The sequence below is a fragment of the Acartia tonsa genome, chromosome 12 (genome assembly GCF_053477335.1).
Source record: "Acartia tonsa isolate MP-2025a chromosome 12, ASM5347733v1, whole genome shotgun sequence".
Lineage (NCBI taxonomy): Eukaryota > Metazoa > Arthropoda > Copepoda > Calanoida > Acartiidae > Acartia > Acartia tonsa.
In genome coordinates this window covers 1,311,824-1,332,447 of record NC_137271.1, presented here as the reverse complement: position 1 = coordinate 1,332,447, position 20,624 = coordinate 1,311,824, and the positions used below count along the sequence as shown (strand labels likewise).

The 20,624-nt window shown below is 29.6% G+C and overlaps 1 protein-coding gene across 1 annotated transcript in view; it reads right to left on the bottom strand.

The window, feature by feature from the left end:
* The window catches only part of LOC145334425 (uncharacterized), a 165,005-nt gene extending 153,820 nt beyond the window's left edge, over window positions 1-11,185 (bottom strand). The window contains exon 1 of the mRNA XM_080179879.1: window positions 11,121-11,185. The gene's annotated coding sequence lies outside the window, so the exon portion shown is untranslated. The remainder of the gene's footprint in view (window positions 1-11,120) is intronic.
* Window positions 11,186-20,624: the final 9,439 nt, after the last annotated feature.

Sequence of the window (20,624 nt, the reverse complement as noted above, 5' to 3'; positions counted from 1 at the left end):
TTTTTTTGGCAAAGTCCAAAAATTTGGACTTAGCCTAAAAATTTACCTTGTCAATTTTTACCAAAAAGTTGGTCAAATTTTACCAAGTTTTTTTTTTTGGCAAAGTCCAAAAATCTGGACTTAGCCTAAAAATTTACCTTGTCAATTTTTACCAAAAAGTTGGTCAAATTTTACCAAGTTTTTTTTTTTGGCAAAGTCCAAAAATTTGGACTTAGCCTAAAAATTTACCTTGTCAATTTTTACCAAAAAGTTGGTCAAATTTTACCAAGTTCATTTTTTTTGGCAAAGTCCAAAAATCTGGACTTAGCCTAAAAAAATACCTTGTCAAATTTTACCAACTTTTTGGTAAAAATTGACCAAATTGCGTTTTTTTGTCTAAGTCCGAAAAATTCGGACTTAACCTGAAAAATAGAGTTGTAAAATTGACCACATTTTTGGTAAAACTTCCAAAAGTGGTAAAATTAAAAAAAAAAAAAAAAAATTTAAATTTAGGCTTCATTGTATAGAAGTCATTATTTTAAAGTACTACAACTGATTATGAAGAGCTGTTTTTTATTTAAAACACAAAAAACGGGTTTTTTTGTTTCGTCAAATTTTACAAAAAAAATGGTAAAATTTGACTAATTTTTTGGCTAAAATTTTTGCTGGTAAAATTTACCACGAAACTGGTATATTTTACCAGGTTGACCAGCTTTACCACTTTTCTGGTAAAACGATTTTTTTTTCTGGTATTTCGTAGAACCTGGGACGTTATTAACTAACAGTTGCGCCCCTAATAATTTAGATTTAATTAATAATAAGGGGTTAATCTATTCTTCTGAAATTGGTGCTTTTCAAGTAAATGGCATAAAACTATCACGGGACCAATAGCAAACTTACCTAAAAAATAAAACATTATCAATTTTAAGGTTTTTTAATATCAGACAAAAAAAAACATGTAACTCCATGATATGTTTAATTTTTACTAATTCTAAAACATTTTTTTACTTCATCACACTTGTTTTTAAAGGTTGATCATTTTTTTGTTTTTGATTGTATGATAAAATACCAATTCCAAATTGAAACATAAAAATATAATGGATATACTATTACTTGGATCTTATAACAGATTTTTATGTACCCTATTAAAGTGAACCTTTACCCATATCCTACTGGATAAACGAATTGGCCAATGAATGAGAAGGGAAATAGCAATCTTAATTGACATCAATTATTCCCTGTCAATATATCCATGTATATTCTATATCCATTGAACAGATATTTGTTTGTTAATACCACTCAAGAGCCAATCTATAGGCTTTCAAATAAATACTCGTAAAATAGTTTTTATTAAGCGCGAAACTTTTTCTACAATTAGGGCCTTTACGTCATATTTAATAGTATACTACAGCAAAAGATATGAAAGAATTGTAAGATCATTTTGAAACTTGGTATTAGTTGTTAAAAATATTGGTCGATGTTATCTTATTCATTGGCTCAAAAACTTTTCAACCAATAATTATAAACTAAAACAGTTGTTTTGTTTATCATCAATGGGGATGTAAATTACAACATTTTAACGTCTATTGTCTTACCTTTCAGATATCTAATAGTAGTTCTATTTATGCGAACTTTTCTTTAATGGATGTTGTCATCCTTGTTTTTTTATATTTATAGATAGAGGGGGAAAGTGATTTAAGAGGATTGACAAATAAAGTGAGAGATTAAATATTGATACAGTGATAGGGCAATTATAGATAAAAAAGAGCAACAGTAGAGAGAAAGAGAGTGAGAGATAGATAGATAGATGGAGAGAGAGAAGGAAAAATAGAGAGAGATAAAAAGAGAGAAGGAGAGTGGTAGTCATAAAGATAGAGAAAGAGAAGTGAAGAAGAGAAAAGAGAGAGGGAGAGAGAGAGAGAGTGAGAATTTAAGAGAGTATAAGAGAAATAGAGAAAGAGGAGAAAAAAGTGGAAAGAGAAATAAGAAAGAAAGAGAAAGAAATAAAGAGAAAAAAAAGATGGAGAGAGAAAAAAATGTAACCATAAATAGAGAGAAATTTTACAAAAAAATAAAAAAATATATAAAGCTATATTAAAAATTGTGCAACATTGCAAGGAAACATAACGATTGATATCTTATTTAGCTGTGAATGTAAGCGCAAAAAATATCAGGGAGTAGGGAGAGGACATTGGATTGTAAATAACACTGGTACCCAAAGTTTTATAACCTCATTGGCTTAAAAACTTTGGGTACTTTTGTTGATTTTAATATTGGATAGTTGAAATCTAGAAGTGTCCTAACATTAAAACTAAGGGGTAACTTTGTTTATTAAAATGGGGAATGTACATTTATTTATCGGCCATTGTCTTATCCCTTAAGATCCCTGGCAAGAAAATAGCTGTGGAATTTTAATGTAATTCTTTGGTGATTTATAAATGCCGCATGTGTTAAAATGTGTTTGTTGCGCAGGATCTAGTTAACTGTTGAACCGATATGGTTCTCCTTTACAATAAAGCTTCTTGTGTGTCCAGATAATGGCCATAACTATTTTATGGAAGGGTAATCCAATGAGAAATCTACCCTAAAATATTGCTCCTATCATAGAAAGCTTTTCGCGGATATTAAAATGATAAATCATAAGTTTTATTAGACCAAGGGGTCTAACAAAACTGCTATTGATTTTATGATTTTTATTGTAATATTCGTGGAAAAGTGTATGTAATACGATACTATACATGTTTTTTCTTTATGGCCGAGGACCAGTTCTAGTCCAGCGGATATTACTCGGTTTCGGAGCCATACTGGAAAAGTTTTCGCTGTAGTAATAAATATATAGCTAAAGTCATGCATTAGCGGAGTTGAAGACTCACCTATGCTTTACGTCTTAATGTTGAGATATGTAGAAATTTTAAAATCATTGGATATATTATTACATGGATATTGCACCAAATTTTGATGTATTAAAATGCTCGCAGCTGGCTAAAATAACCATACCCCATCCCTATCATATTACTGGATGAACGAACTGACCAATAAATGAGTTACATGTTAGCAACCTCAATTTACCTTGTCATAATATCCACGTATATTCTATATCTATTATACGTCTTAATGTAGAGATATGTAGATATTTTAAAATCAATGAGAGTGTTTTCACAAAAGAAGGCATTTAAAAAGGCTTTTTTTTTATGAATGGATATAGAATATTCGTGGATATTATGACAATGGGGGGGGGGGGGGATTTTCCTCGATTTAGGTTGCTGATATGGACATCATTTATTAGTTAAGAGGGGAGGGGGCAATAAGGGGTTGAATGGGGGGTATTGTTATTTTAGCCAACTGCGAATAGTACATGAAATCTGAATGTAAAAATTTTAGGATGGTTTTCTAGCCCCTCCTCCGAATACATAGACATAAGAGGCCAGGGGCACAGTCACTTTTATTTTAATTTAATATTGCCCCACTCTGATTCTATTAAATCGATAATGAGGCCACAGAAACACGTTCAGTTCAGCAGTAAAAACTAATTAGCATAATTGCCAAAGTCGTAGACTTATTTTACATAAAAGTCAAAGAAACTTGATATATTTTAATTTTTATTTTTTAACAAATAAAAGCTAACTAAAACAAATTTCTAAGATATTCAATATTTCAACAACTAAATATACAATCATGTAAATTCAAACAATGAAGAAAACAGAAGATTTAGAAACTGTATTTGAGACGCCCAGCGGCAAAATTTAAGACTATATATAATACAAATTTCATCAGAAAAACATAAAATTGTAAATTAAAGAGTGTAATAATATCTTAAACAGCTTAAATTGATATTGTATCTAAAGAAAAACTATCTTGCCTCTAAATTAATGATCACCACAGAGACAAAAAATACCATATCCACGTATATTATATATAAACATTATATGTCTTAATTCAGAATGTAAATATTTTAAAATCAATGGATGTTTTCACAAAGAAAAGGAGACATTTGAAAAATCATTATAAACATAAAATCAATTATTAATGGATATAGAAGATACTTGGATATTATGACAGAGTGAAAATTTTCATCAGTTTAGGTTGCTAACATGGACATCATTTATAGGTCAGTTGATTCATACAGTTGGAGTGGAGAGTATGAAGGGGTTGAATGGGGGGTATCGTTATTAGAGTAAATGAAAATCTGGTGCAACATCCAAGTAATTTATCGATCATATGTATGAGTGGTGTAGAGTGCTACACAATCATAAAGGATCTAAAGGGATAAGACAATGGCTGATAAATTGATGTACATCCCCAATCATGATACACAAAATTAGCTCTTCTGTAAATTGAAATTAGTTGTAGAAAGATTTAAACACTAAACTTAATGAACCAGGTTTAAACACTGAACTTAATGAACCAACCAATTCACTAAAGTACCCAAAATTGTTAAGTCAAATAATAAAAAAAAAGGTTCTGTGATGGTTTTAGGTTTTTTTGTTTCCAGATTTTGATTTAAGTTTAGGGATGGATTTAAGATATTTTCTGCCCTTCGAATACAGAACCCTTAAATACTAGAAAGTAGCTGTAAAATCGCAATGTAAATAAGTATGAGTTTTTTAAGTCTGAAGCTAAAGGTCTAAATTTTTTTTAGATATTTGGCTTTAAGCTATTCAGAGACGCAAGATATCAGGGGCGCAATCATAAGTATTGAATATATTGATTTATTGTCCCACTCTGATTTGTTAATCGATTGTGAGGCCTCAGAAACACTTTTTTTTCTTTAAATCAGTCAGGGTAGTTGTCATGAGGAGTACCTATATTTGTTATATCTTACATAAAAGCCAAAAAATCTTTAAGAATTTCAATTTTTAATGTGATACGAATAAAAACTTATGTAAATATATTTCAAAAACATTCAATATTTCAATAATTAAATATACAATCATATAATTTGAAACAATGAAGAAAAAATAAGTTTGAAAAATGCCTTTGAGACGCCTAGCGGCAAAGTTACAAACTATATATAATACAAAATTCACTAGAAAATCATAAATTTATCAATTTAAGAGTGTAATGATAGCTTAAACAGCTAATAAGTGATATGTTATCTAAAAAAAAACTATCTTTCCTCCAAATTAATGATTACTACAGAGACAAAATGTATTGTTTGTATGAAAACGTTTTAGAATATTGGTGTCCTATTATTTAAATCAATGTTTTTTTTTGTGTATTTGATAAGATCTAGCTAACCACTGAACCGATTGAGTTCTCTATTTTAAGAAAACTCGAAATGAATGGTTTTAGGCTATTTTCTTCAAAATTTAAGTCTTAGGGTAGTTTTAGGCAATTCATCTACTTTCTTTTTATTCAAATATTACCCACATGGATAGTTTTAGGCTATTTTATTTGAAATTTAAGTTGTTTTAGGTTATTTATCCTCCTTAAAGGGAGATCTCAATCTGTTTATTAGTAATTATCGAAATCTTAGGCTACAGACAAAAAAAAACATAGGATATCTTTATATAAAAGTAACAGGATGTCTTATCTATTTGCCTATTTGTACTGTAGAATCTCGCTAACTGCTTTTTTACTTAAAAGTAAAGTAATATAACTTTTTATTTCCTGAATGAATATCCTATTATATAAAACTAGCAGCTTCGCCCCTAGCCTCTAGGGGCTTTGCCCCAAGAGGTTTGATCAAACCAATTTTTCATAATTTAGATTTAAAATAAAAAAGAAAGAAAAAAATATTTTTTTGAGGGGGGGGGGGTTATTTTCATTTTGGGGGAGGTTTGGGGTGTCCTAACCCCCAAGAAAATAGTTATAATCCTTCCCGGGACCTATGAGAAGCTACCCTGTAAAGGAGAACCCGATCGGTTCAGTAATTAGCGAGATCCTTCGCTACAAACAAACAGACACACAGACAAACAAACAGACAGACAGACAGATATCGTTCTACTTTGTATTATAGATAGTAAGGTTTTTTTTCTGAAGCTTAAGATCGATAACTCAATAACTACTGAATCCATTAGGTAAGCTTTACACAGGTCTTTTGATCGTTTTAGGCTTTTCGTTTGTTATCAGATTTTGAATCAAGTTTTGGGATGGTTTTATTTTATTTTCTAGCCCTAGATGCAAGTGGCGCAGTCAGTAATAATGTAAGTTTTTTTTGTTAATGTCTCACTCTGATTTATCATAAATTTATCAATTTAGGAGTGTAATAATGGTTTAAAATGCTTAAAAGTGATATGTTAACTAAAGAAAAACTATCTTTCCTCATATTTAATGATCACTAAAGAGACAAAATGTATTGTTTGTCTGAAAACGTTTTAGAATATTGGTGTCCTATTATTTAAATCAATTATATTTTTGTTTATTTGATAAGATCTAGCTAACCACTGAACCGATTGAGTTCTCCATTTTAAGAAAATTCCACATAGACGGTTTTATGCTATTTTTTCAAAATTCAAGTTTTGGAATAGTTTTAGGCTATTTAACTTATTCCTCTCTATTCAAATAGTACCAACATAGATGGTTTTAAGCTATTTATTTCAAAATTTAGAGTTTGATGGTTTTAGACTATATATCCCCCTAAAATGAAGAACTCAATCTGTTTAGGCTACAGAAAAAAACATATCTTTACATATATAAAAGTAAGAGAATGTCTATCTGTTTGCCTACTTGTACTGAAGAATCTCGCTAACTGCTTTATTTACTAAAAATTATAGTAATATAACTTTTTATTTCCTGAATTAATATCCTATTATATAAAGTAGTAGTTTTTTTTATCTGAAGATTAATATTGATATCAATAACTACTGAATCCATTAGGTAAGCTTTACATATGTCCTATGATCGTTTTAGGCTTTTCATTTCTTATCAGATTTTGAATCAAGTTTTGGGATGGTTTTATTTTATTTTCTAGCCCTAGATGCAAGGGGAGCAGTCATTAGTAATTTCTATTTTTTTTATAAATGTCTCACTCTGATATATGAATCAATTATGAGGCTTCAGAAACACTTTTTTTTCTTAAATCGAGCAGGGTGGTTAAAGAGAATGAAACCTATATTTATTATATCTTACATAAAAGTCAAAAAACCTTTCCTCATTTCAATTTTTAATTTGATAAGAATAAAAACTTATGTAAATAAATTTTTAATATTCAATATCTCAATAATTGAATATATGATAATATATGGTGCAAAAATTAAGAAAAAAGAAGATTTAAAAAATGTATTTGAGACACCTAGCGTCAAAATTACAAACTATATATAATACAAAATTCACTAGAAAATCATAAATTTATCAATTTAGGAGTGTAATAATGGCTTAAAATGCTTAAAAGTGATAAAGAAAAACTATCTTTCCTCAAAATGAATGATCACTAAAGAGACAAAATGTATTGATTGTCTGAAAACGTTTTAGAATATTGGTGTCCTATTATTTGTAGGAATCATCTTTTTTGTTTATTTGATAAGATCTAGCTAACCACTGAACCAATTGAGTTCTCCATTTTAGGAAAATTTCACATGGATGGTTGGTTTAAGGCTATTATTTCAAAATTTAAGTCTTGGGATGGTTTTAAGCTATTTATGTGATCCCTCTATTAACTTTTAAATTGTGAAATAATATCAATTACATTGTTTTGTATATCATACTCATACTTAAAAACTAGGCAGAAAAATAGCCAAAAACCATCTACATATGTACATATGTGATGTCCGATTCCCATCCCCCATAAATGAAACAGTTAGGGGGGTGGGGTAACTTATCCTAAATAAAGTGCCCCTTGAGGCCTCTAATAGCGTAGCCGCTAGTATATAATCAAATAACTTTATATACATTTAGGTTGTTTTCAAATAACATCCATCAATTTAAGTCTTAATGTAATGTATTGATTCAGAATGCTAAAAATGGAAAGGATTATAGAAAGCTTTTTACACAGTATATAGTAATGGATATATTATAAGTGGATATATTGATAAGAGGAGAAAATTTGACTTCAATGGACATATTTATTGGTCATTTAGTTAAACCAATAGGAGAGGAAGGGGTGGGGTAAAGGGGGGGGGGGATGGTAAGTTTCTTTTTATTAGAGTACATGAAAATCTGATGCAACATCCAAGTAATAATTAATATCAATATGATAGTGCGTTACTACTCTATAACTATTTTTTTTCAGTATGCAGGGATCTGATGGGATAAGATAATGGATAAAAAATTAATATAAATCTCTAATGATAATGAACAAAAGTAACCCTTTACGTATATTTAACTTTTTTACACTAAAGCAAACCAATGAAAGTACCAACAATTTTTGACACTACAAATATGAATGATATTGGGTACCAGTGTAATTTACAGTCCAATGTCCCCTCCCTTTCTGGCATTTTAACTGTAAAGTCATTTCGAGAAGGGAGAGGACTTAAAATATACTTTTTTTTTAGGTTTTATAAACACAAACAGTTTATTAAATTTGTTGACTTTAGAAACCTTGGGAACTTTTATCAAATCTGCATTGGGTTGAACAAAGCAGTGTTCAAACTATTTAACCAATAGTCTTAAGTGCTTATATGTCATTATGTTTTTAGCGACGTATACAACATAATTATAAAAAGCCCCGCTTAAAAAAAAAGAATGTGATATTATAGATTTTTAATACTTAAAAATTGACCAAATTTTGGGGCGTTTAAGGTTTAAACAATTTTACGGGTTCTAATTTTTGACGTTATTTAACTTCTTACGTTTTATTATCAAAATCCACATATCTGTTTCTCTATCTATCTATCTATCTATCTATCTATCTATCTATCTATCTATCTATCTATCTATCTATCTATCTATCTATCTATCTATCTATCTATCTATCTATCTATCTATCCATCTATCTATCTTTATATATATATATATATATATATGTATATCTATCTATCTATCTATCTATCTATCTATCTATCTATCTATCTATCTATCTATCTATCTATCTATCTATCTATCTATCTATCTATCTATCTATCTATCTATCTATCTATCTCTCTATCTATCTATTTATCTATCTATCTATCTATCTATCTATCTATCTATCTATCTATCCTAATATTTATGACATGGTCTATAAGAATAAAAATTTGTCACGCAGAACAATTAAACAAGAACAAGAACAATTTTAAGAGCGAAAACTTATTGAGATCCTGACATCTAAATGGATAGACAAATAAACATATAGAAAGTTAGATAGACAGAAAGATGGATATGTACGCACAGATAAGGTATATATAAAAGGATAGGTAGATGGACAGATAGATGGACAGATAGATGGACAGATAGATGGATAGATAGATGGATAGATAGATAAATAGATAGTTAGAGAGATGAATAGATAGATAGATGGACGGATAAATAGATGGATTTTTAGATAGACAGATAGATGGATAGATAGATGGACAGATAGATGGACAGATATATTGACAGATAGAATAACAGACTTATAAACATATAGAAATATAGATAGCTACTTAGATAAATAGGTATATAGAAAGTTAGACAGATGGACAGATAAATGGATATATAAATGGATAGACAGATGGATAGATCGACAAATATGGATGACAGACAAATAGAAACATACATTAATATAAATATAATTAACAATCAAAGCAATTCAAAAATCTTATAAAATAAAATCCTTCATATACAGATAAAATAAATTATAGAGTAGCTTCACTCTTAACTAACACCTTACATCCCTCCCCTCTCTCTCAATTCTGTCAATTTTATTTTTCAAAGTGATTACTATGATGTTTCATCACTTCCACGTAAAAATACATTTACATCAGGGATCTAAAGGGATAAGACAATGACCGATAAATTGATGTACATCCAATTCCCCAATGATAATACATTAGTTTACCCCTTTCTGTAAAATACAATTAGTGTTTGGACACGAAACTTAATAAAGCAACCAATCAATTTATATGGTTCTCCTAAACAGGGTAGCTTATCATGGGTCCTGGGAAGGTTTTTAACTATTTTGGGGGAGGTTACCAACACCCGCCCAAGAGAAATCCCCCAAAATCTATTTTTTTTTACTTATAGAAACTCGAACGCAACATAGCTAGGTATCGTATTATTTGAAAAAAAACATTTAAAGTGCCAATAGAGGCCTCTAGGGACGAAGCCTCTAGTATCCAAATACGCAACCATTAGTGATATAATAATGTGACTATAGGCGGAAACTATAGCACACCGAGTATTACGATACGGCCTTGAAATACACGATTTTTTAACAAAATATTTTTGGACGTTTTCTAAAAGTGAAGAAATTTTTAAAAGTTAGGACAGTTAGGACTTTCAGACAAATGTTGTTAAATTGAAGTTAAATGCAAGGAGGTAGGGGATATTGGATTGTAAATTATACTGGTACCCAAAACTTTATAATGGTGATTAGTCATTTGTTGGCTCAAAAAACATTTTTATATAATATTGATTAGTTGGTTCAATTAGCTGTATAATTTTGTTTATCATCATTGGGCATGTAAATGGGTGGTCGACAGCTTTAAATTTTTACTTTGCTTGTTTTTAAAAAAATATTTGTTATATTGTATGATAACTAAATATTTAGCGCTAGGTGTTTTTAACTTTTTTGTCACTTTTATTTAACTTAAAATTAAATTTATTATTTCTTTCAAGGATCTAAAGAGATAATACAAAAGCCGATAACTTGATGTACATTTCCATTAATGATACACATAATACCCCTTCTCTAAATTACAATTGATGATCAAACCGTTTGGCTCTTAACTTAATGAACTAACGAATAAAAAGTTTATAAAAGTCACTAAAGTTATTAGGACAATTATTAAGAAAATGTTAACATTGGGCGTAATAAACAGCCTATTGTCCTCCTGATTTCTTTATTGTTAGTCTCGCATCTTCTTTAAAGGGATTGACAATGAAAAATACGATGAAAGTACCCAAAGTTATAAATCTTTGGGTATAAAATTCCAATATCTTATTTACAATGTAAGCTATATGTTTGAATTTCTACCGAAGATTCTAGTAATGATCATAATTAAACCTACTAACAGACTAACGGACCAACTAACCTAAAAGATTATAGAGTAGCTTCGCTACAAAAAAATATAAAAACCTACCTTTTATTTTTATCGAATATTCTCTCTACACAGATAAATATATTTAACAAAATCACTGTTTCATTTTATCTGAAAATATATATTAATTAAATTATTTATTGTATCGTATTATAGACAGCTTTTCGCGGATATTAAAATGAACAAATATATATTGAAAACCTGTTTTACTTTTTTGATTTTTATCTTAATATTAGAGAAAAATTGTCTGTAATACAATGCTATACATTATTTTTCTGTATAGGTAACAACCAGTTCTAATCCACCGGATATTAATCGGATTCGAAGCCATAATGCAAAAAAAATATTACTATTTTCCAAGATTTTTTTGCATCAAAATTTACAAAATTTCAGGGATCTTAAGGGATAAGACAATGGTATGCATCTCCAATGATGATAAACAAGATTACACCATTTGTCGGTTGAAATTATTAGTTGAAACGTTTATACACAAAAATTTTAGGACTAAACAATCAAATTTAATAAAAGTACCCAATGTTTTGGAGCTAATAAATAAAATAAAGTTATAAAATGTTGGGTACCAGTCTTATTTACTTAATAATTGGCAAAAATAGAGTTTCATTCCAAAGAGATATCAACTGCTTACAAAAAGACATCGTTTTTTTTATGAGAATACTTTTACTTTCATCAATGTATGTATTCGAGGGATATAAAGGGATAAGACAATGGCTGATAAATTGATGTACATCTACAATGATGATGCACTAAATTAACCCTTATGTATATTGCAATTAGAGGTTGAAACATTTAGATACTCAACTTAATAAACCAACGAATAAAAATTTAATATAAAATACGTTGTTAAACTGAATTTATATCAATGTCCGTCTGTCTAAACATAAGATTTTTCATTAAGCATGTTGTGATCTTTTTTTAATTGAGTTTTACATTTACTTTACGAACGAAGAGAAGGGAACATAAGACTGCAAATTATAAAGGCTTCTAACGTTTTACAACCAAAATATCTAATATTTGGTAACTCGAAAAGTTTGGGTCATTTCTTGAATTTTGATTTTTTTGTTCCGAACTAGCAGTGCTCTAACTTTTCAACCAATAATTAAATCTTCATAAGCAATAATTTAATAATTTCGTGTCTTATCCCTTGAGATCCCTGATATCTACCCTAACTATTCAAATGTCCACACACACACACACACACATGCACACATACACACACACGTACACACACATACATACACACAAACACATACGTGCACACAAACACATAAACACACACACATACACACACACACACACATGCACACACACATACACACACACATACACACACACACACACACACACACACACACATGTCGTACTTTGGCCTAACAGTTGTCCATCAAAAAACACTTAAATTAAAAATCAAAACTTTTTTAGTATCGAAGCTATCCTATAGTTACCCATTTTTTGTCCGTCTGTAGAAACAGTTTAAGGAAAACAGAATATTCTTTGCAGATGATCAAAATATGTGACCTGATTTTTGAAAATCATAAAGAGGTATATTTACCGTCTACTCCAAGGCTTAATTACTCCTTGCTATGCAATTTAAAAAAAATATATCATGTATATTTAATAATTAAATTATTGCATTAGTTAATGAATTCTATTCTATAAATTCTAATCCATGATTAATGTTTATATCTATATAGTTTACTTAAAACTTTCATATATGACCCTTAAATCATTTATTTTACCTTTTTGAGAATAGCTGAAGTTAATAATATTTTATGCAGGTTTTTATGTGTGAATATATAAATTTGTGTGTGTATGTGTTTTTCTGTGTATGTTTGTATGTGTATGTGTATGTGTGTGTGTATGTGTATGTGTGTGCCTGTATGTCTGTGTGTGTGTGTGTGTGTGTATGTGTGTGTGTGTGTGTGTATGTGTGTGTGTGTGTGTATGTGTGTGTGTGTGTGTATGTGACACTATTTGTATGAAAAGTTTGAAGGATTATACTCCAAAACTTTAAAGTCGTTCCCATAATTCAACAAAAATTATATTTCAATACTCGTGGAAAATTGTCTGTAATATAAATAACCAGAGATCTAAAGGGATAAGACGATGGCCGATAAATTTAAATACATCCCTAGTGATGATACACAAAATTACCTCTTCTGTAGATAAAAGGTTGAAACGTTTAGATACTCAACTTAATTAACCAACCAATCAAATTCGCTAAAGTTCCTAAAGTTGTTAAGCCAACAAATAAGAAAAAGTTGTTTTAAAACTTTGGGAACTAGTGTAATAAACTGTTCAATGTCCTCTCTCTCTCTGCTTTTAAAGCTGTTAGTTATTTTTATGACTTTTTTATCTGAACACTAAAAATTTTGGGTCTTTCTTCCTAATGCATTTTCAAGGCATATGTGGGCGTTTCAGGGATCTTAGGGGATAGGACAATAGAGGATTAATTAATGTACTCCGCCATTTATAATTATCACAATTATCCCTTAATTATGTTTAATTTGATCAACCGAATTAATCGATAACCGAAGTTGTAAGCTTTTCTTGTCTGTAGCGCAGGATCTCTCAAACCAATAAACAAATATGGGTATCTTTTAAGTTAGTCCCAGGGAAATTTTTAAACTATTTTAGGGGAGGGTATCTCCACCATCCAAAGAGGAATTGCCCCTAGAAAACAAACGAAAGATAACAAGTTTATTAAATATTTATGGAAGTATATCTTTGTCTCCTTTGTCCCCTCCCTCCTAGAATCATAATATATTAGATATAGAATACTTGGATATATTAACAGGGAAAAGTTGTCGTTAATTTAGGTTGCAAATATAGACCTTTTTTATTTGGTCAGTTTGTTTCTCAAGTAGGAAAAGAGGGTGGGATGGGGCTATCGTTATTTTAGCCAGATGGGAGTATCGCTTTATTAGAATACATGAAATTATGGTGCAACATCCAAGTTATTTTATATTGATTGATAAGGCCACAGTAAAAGTGTCTGACTATAAAGTCAGAAAAAATCAACAATTAACCAATGAGAAGCCAGTTTTCACAATGGTAAAATATATAGCGGCCTCTCATTGGTTAGTTGTTAATTTTTTCTGACGTCATAGTCAGACACTTTTACTGTTTTCATTGATAATAATATTCTTTATTTTTTAGCCTAAAAACTTTGGGTACTTTTATTAAATCTTAATTAGTTGGTTTAATTCACTGAGCCCAAACTTTTCGACCTCTGGTTTTTATCGTCCATTCTATTTTCCCTTAAGATCTCTGCATATTTTTGAAAGCTTTACTTTTAAAAATAATCAATTATATATTATTCTTTAAAAAAATATCTTTTCATAAAAATGACAGAATAGTAAATATAATCATATATTGAAAAGATAAATATTTCATTTTTGTGTAATATCATTTTAATCAAGCACTAATAAAGCTTATAATAATACTTTTAATACCTAGCAAATCTACTATAGAATTATCCGTCTGTCTGTATAAATGGATTTATTATTACTTGGATATTACATCAGATTTTCAGGATCTCTTATAAAGTGAAACTCGCAGCGGGCTAAAATAATGATACCCCCCATCCACTCAATTTACTCCCTATCGTTTAAAGGATTACTGTTTAAAGAAACACATTATAGATTTGCTTTACTTTCTAAATCTTACTTAACTGGTTCAGGAATCATCATTCAAACTTTGAAATTACTAGGCCAATTCTAACATGCCTAAATTAACGGAAATTGCTAACCGTTGCGTACGGACGGACGAATGGACCCTAAATATTATAAAAATTAAATATTAAAAATGACCATAAAAATCTTTATATAAGCTTAATTAACTAATCAAGTTTATTTTTTTTTAAAGATTGATCTTAATTTTAATTAGTTTGAATTTGATAAACTAAAACCAAAATTTGTTTTATAAATCCCAGGGATTTTAAGGGATAAGACAATGGATAAAAACTTAAACCCCAATTTAGGATAAACAAAATTAACCCTTCATGCAGATTGAAATAAAAAGTCACCATAGTTTTAGGCAATCTAATGAGAGAATGAGCTTTTACAACACCAGTATATTATACAATGGAGTGTATAGAAAAGGCAATTTTCCACGAATATTAAAATAAAAATCACAAAATTATTACCAATTCTATTAGCTCGGGCCTTCGGCCCCCGAGTCTAACAAAACTTTTCATTTTAATATCCACGGAAAGCTGTCTATAATACGATGTGATAAATAATAAAATTTCTATTGTAATAATTGTACATAATTTGATTGTTAACTTGGCATACAGCCCAAACTGTTTAAATAATGGATATATTATTACATGGACGTTGCACCAGATTTTCATGTACTCTGATGAAGTGTTACTCCCAGCTGGCTAAAATAATTATAACCCCTATCCAGCTCCTTAATCCCAAACCATCCCCATATACTGAATTAATGAACTGACCAATAAATGCGGTTCATATTAGCAACTTCAAATTTTCCCCTGTCAATATATCCACATTATCCTATATCCATCGTTTAAATGCGCATACAATTAGCGCTCAATAAATAGCCAGGGATCTTAAGGGATAAGACAATGGATGATAAATTGATGTATAATCCCAATTATAATAAACAAAATTATCCCTTTTGTAAAATAAAATCATTGGTTAAAAAGTTTGGATACTGTTATTTTGTACAACCCAATTCCAAGTCCCCAAGGTTTAAAGCCAACGTATGAGTATACGATGTTACAAAACTTTGAGGACCTATTGATGTACAAATAATCAGGGAGGGAGGGGACATTGGACTATTAATTACACTAGTCCCCAAAGTTTTATATTAACGCTTTCTTATTAGTTGGCTTAACAACTTAGGGACTTTGATTAGTTAGATTATTATAAGTTGAGTGTCCAAACGTTTCAACCTCTAATTATAATCTACAGGAGGTATAACAATTTGGTCACATTTAGGATGTACATACATTTTTTCGAACCATTGCATTGTCTTACATCCCTGAAAGTTAAGTATATACAAAGTTAAGTTTATACAATAAACATATATAATTAGTATTATTTAATTTATTTAAAATTTATATTATAAAATTTTCATATTTCACCAGGGAGGGAGGGGCACATTGGACTATAGATTATAATGATACCCAAATATCAATTGGTAGGTATAATTACACTAGCAGTGTCTAAACTTTTCAACCATCAAGTTTAATCTGCAGAGTAGGTTACTGTGTTTATCATCATTGGGGATTTATATCAATGAATTGTCTATTAAATTATACTTTAATAGTTATTTCTCGAATCGTATTATAAACAGTTACAGCTTTCCGCGGATATAGAATGTACATTTATAAGATTAAAACCAGTTTTTTATCCCCGAGGTGACGAAGTCACCGGCTAAAAAAACTGGTTTTAATCTTTTGATTGTACATTTTTATATTCGTAGAAAACTGGATATAATACGACGCTAGACATAGTTTTTTCGAATGGATGAGAACCGGTTCCTATCCACCGGGTTTGAATGAATACGAGAAAATATACTAAATTTTACTGGTACCAAAAGTTATAAAAACACGTCAATTGAGACGTTTAGACAGTCAACTTAATGAACCAACCAATCAAACTTCAATAAGAGTCCCAAAAGTTGTTAAGTTTTTATAAAAGTTTGGGGACTAGTGTATTAAACAGCCGAATGTCCCCTCCGTTCCTGCAAAATTGCAGCTTATAAATTAAGAATATTTTGACATTTTCAATCAAAATATGCATAAACTTCAATAACATTATGAGAATGACGTTCATATGAAATGACAACGTTTTAATTAGGCGCAGCTAATTTATAAGTTCATCCGTACGTCAATCCGTCCAAAGAATTTAATTAATATTTATTTATCGCTTCGTATTATAGGCAGCTTGGGGCTAACTAAATCTAATGGTTTTTATCTTAGAATGGTTATTTTATTGTTTATGGAAAATTGTCTGTAATACGATGATATACATACTAGATTTTTAATTTTGACAAAGAACCGGTTCTAATCCTGCAGATATTAATCACTTTCTACGCCATACTGGAAATTTTATTTATTGTCATTCATTGTCAATTTTTAAAATTTAGATTATTAGAGAGATTGCTTAAAAATGTAATTAGCGTAATTGTATGGCAACAAACTCCAATAACATTGCATTGGTTTTCTTTAACTTTTAGTATTGCTAGAATACCGTAAGAAATTATTTGGGTTTATATTCTTTACCTAAAAATAGCTTGAAACTTGCTAAAACGATTTAAATACTTTTATAAACAGACAAACCGCTAGGATATTTTAAAATAGTTATATATCGCATTATAGTATTATACACAGTTTTCTGCGGATATTAAAATAAAAAAATATAAAATCAAAACCAGTTTTCTGAGGCCCGAGGGTCCTTAGGCTCGAGCTAACAAAACTGATATTGATTTTTATGATTTGTATTTTAATATTTTCGTAAAATTTTCTTATATAATGCTATATATGATTTTTCATTATGGTTGAGAACCATTCCAGCGTATATTATTTGGTTTCGAAGCTAGACTGAAAAAAAATTTAGTGTACCCTAAAACAATTTGGCTCTTTGTAACTTTATGTAAGTTTGTTGATGGTTTTAGGCTATTTTAAAATATTTGTAATAATGTAAGATAACTGTATTGCCTAAAGTCCTTTTGTGTTATATTGCAATTTCCTTTATTAAATATACATCAGCAAATCTGAAATCTAAAGGGATAAGACAATTGTCATTACATTAATGTACATCCCCAATGATGATCCACAAAATTAATCCTACTGTAGATTACAATTAGTAGTTGAAACAATTTGATACTTAACTTGATTAACCAATCAATGAAAACTCAATATAAGTGCTAAAAGTTTTTAATCCAACGAATAAGAAAACATTACTATATAAAACTTTGGAGTCTAGTGTAATAAACAGCCCATTGTCCCCTTTCTTCCTGTGAGCAAATAGAGGAATCTTTTGGTGCTTTCCCTCTAAGTTCCTGTCGAGCACTAGAACTCCACTTCTTTTATTTTTGAAATTAAGGGTTAGGTTAGATTTTTTTGTTTCAAGGAAGAAAACTATTTATGGGGCGGCAAACTTCACCCCCACACTCTCAAAAGAAAAGGATAAGGAGAAGTCATAAAAACAGCCTTAAACCATATTAAAATAAAATAGCCTAAAATCATTATGTGGCCTCCTTTCTAAAGCTTCAGATAAAAACCTTTCTACCTTATATTTTACTAGCGGCTTCGCCCCTAGCCTCTAGGGGCTTTATTTCTGAAGGTTCAGGGGAGAGTTTTAAAAATTTTGTTTACATATTTTTAGATATTTTTATGTATTTTATAACATTTTATTACTCTTTATATCATTTTATAACTCTTTATAACATTTTATAACTCTTTATAACTTTTTATATTGATTTATATTATTTAAAACGTTTGAAATTTTTCTTTTTTTTATTGTTTTTTAAAATTTCTTTGCCATTAGTCTTTTTGGGGCTTCGCCCCCACAGGAGAAGGAAGTTTTCACAATCTTTTTGAAATTGATAAAACAAAGTTTAAAAGAAGAAAAGAAATTTAAAAAGAAGAAAAATAATTGAAAATATAAAGAAAATATAAAAAAGTATAAAAAATATAAAAATTAATAAAAATTAATAAAAATTAATAAAAATATATAAAAACATAAAAAACATTAAAATTAGAAAAAAAATATGAAAATTTTTTTTAGGGGGGGAAATTTTCATTTTTGGGGGTGTTGGGGGTGTCCCACCCCCCAAGAAAATAGCTTAAAACCACCACAGGACCAATAGGTATATACCCTGAAGAGTAGAATCCAATCGGTTCAGTGGTTACCAAGATCTTAAGCTTCAGACGGACGGACAGACAGACGGACAGACAGACGGACAGACGGACGGACGGACGGACGGACAGACATCAAGCTACTTTGTATTATAGATTATTAATTTATATAAACATGTTTATAATTTAAAATAGGGAAATATGTAAAAATATAATACATAATAACAAAACCAAGAATTAAAATTAAAATGTGGTTAAAATAAATCAATGTTTACATAATAATTATATGTACACAGGGATCTAAAGGGATAAAACAATGGCCAATAAATTGTTGCAACTATCCCTTATGTAGATTAAAATTGGTTGAAACGTTTGAACACTCATCTTAATGAACCAAATAATCAAAATACAATACGTCCCCAAAGTTGTTAGGCTAACGAATAAGAAAACGTAATTATACAAATTTTGGGACTAGTGTAATAAACTGCCCAATGTCCCCTCCCTTCCTGATATGCATATCTGTAAATTTGATGTTGGTATTTAGAGAAAGGAGGGTACATTAAATCTTGAATGGGAGGTTTAGCAGTGTTCGAACTTTTTAAGCATCTGGAAACTGTATGTGCTATTAGAAATTTTAGGATTTAACTAGGATGACATCAGTAGGTTTATTTTAGGATTTTTTTTGTATCATACCTAAATTAACGTTAGGATTAACTGCTGGACAGACGTACAAACACTAGTATTATATATTAGCTTAGCTACTAAAAAGCTCAATTACTAATATAGATGTTTAATGGTTAATCTAGCCTTTATATACAGACGGACAGATGGACAGACTGACGGACAGACGTACAAACTCTAGTATTATATAGTAGCTTCGCTACTAAAAATGCTCAATAACTGGCATATTACTAATATAGATGTTTAATAGTTAAACTAGCCTCTATACATTATACAAATAGACTTACAGACAGACGGACATACACTAGTATTATGTAGTAGCTTCGCTACTAAAAAAGCCCAATAACTGGCATATTACTAATATAGATGTTAAATGTTTAAACAAGCCTTTAAAGATTATACAGATAGACAGACGTACAGACACTAGTATTATATAGTAGCTTCGCTACTAAAAAAGCTCAATAACTGGCATATTACTAATATACATGTAGAATTGTAAACTAGCCTATATGGACGTACAGACTCTAGTATTATATAGTAGCTTCGCTACAAAAAAAAGCTCAATAACTGGCATATTACTAATATAGATGTTGAATTTTTAAACTAGACTTTATATTCAGACGGACAGACTTATATACACTTGTATTATACAGTAGCTTAGCTACTAAAAAAGCTCAATAACTGGCGTATTACTAATATAGATGTTGAATGGTTATAGACACTGCCTAAAGGCTTTGAAAACCTACATGAATAATGTTTTCTTAAACGAACCAAAAAATTATTATTCAATTATAGAATTTTATAATATGTTGAGAAATATAGCTTTAAACTTGCCCAGATCGATAAAAGACTAATCTGGAAGCTAAAAAGCTAGTGTGTGTTTCTAACAAAATCTAATTTATTAATCCTACCTAGAGACTTTATACCCTTCTGGATTTAATAAGTTTGGTAGTTTTCGAGATCTTACATACATAGAAACAGACAAAAACATCCAGCTACTTAAGAATATTAGTTAT